This window comes from Macrobrachium rosenbergii, chromosome 16 (assembly GCF_040412425.1).
Source record: "Macrobrachium rosenbergii isolate ZJJX-2024 chromosome 16, ASM4041242v1, whole genome shotgun sequence".
Classification (NCBI taxonomy): domain Eukaryota; kingdom Metazoa; phylum Arthropoda; class Malacostraca; order Decapoda; family Palaemonidae; genus Macrobrachium; species Macrobrachium rosenbergii.
In genome coordinates, this window is record NC_089756.1 from 28,951,714 (window position 1) to 28,952,716 (window position 1,003).

Sequence of the window (1,003 nt, forward strand, 5' to 3'; positions counted from 1 at the left end):
TAGGTTGATTATCATATGCATGCGCTTCTTGCTCATGATACCATGTCTCGTTTTTAAGGTATATTTTTGGGTAACTTCTGCTGGATTTTTTTTTTTTTTTAAGGGTTAACACAGTCTCATAAAATTATGAAAACGGTAGGAATGATGGCTTGGCACCCATTATGTTCTGGTATATTTTAATTCATTTTGAAAGGAAATGTATGTCACAATTGCTGTTGCATATACAGTGAGGGTGCTAGCATGCAAACATAATTCTATTCAGGAATTGTAAAAGAGCTCAATTTTAAATGGTAGCTTTTAAAAATTCATAGTTTGTAACATTGCACGTTATAAAAAAATGTGCAAATGTGTCAACATTTAATGATTGATAAGGCAAGTGTTCAGATTCTGTACCATATGCTCTGATGTCAAATTTTGAGGAGGAGCTTTGGCAGAGGGCTAACAGGGAAGAGGAAAGGGACCAAAAAGAAGTGGTAGCAGCAAAAATCACTGAATGAAGAGAAATACGAACTTGATCATGGAAACGTCACACTGCGACTGGTAGAAATTGTGACATCTGAAAATGGTGAGAACCTTTGCAAAAGACAAAGTGGAGAAGCTTCAGGACTGTTAGGAATAACAAACGATATTCTAAAAGTAGCCAGAAAATTAGTTTTGTTCATAACAAACTCATTCGTTTTACTTTAGCCTATTCCTATTTTTGCATCCTAACAAAACGTTAATACTCTTTACCAAAGATACTTCTGTTTTCACAAGAGAACTGAGAGCAATAAATTCAACACTTGGATTAATAAAAATATTCTACCATAGGAACGTTATTTTCAGTGACTTGAGAAGTATTACTGAAGCCCTTCAGAATTATTTGCCAGAGAATTCTTTTAGATAACAAATTAAGTTTATATTCCACAAGTTATATAAGCTGGAATAAATGCTGAAATATGTTGGGGTCTCTGCCTATCCCGTAAAGGGAAATGTGGACGTAGAAGAAAGCAACCAAAGCTAC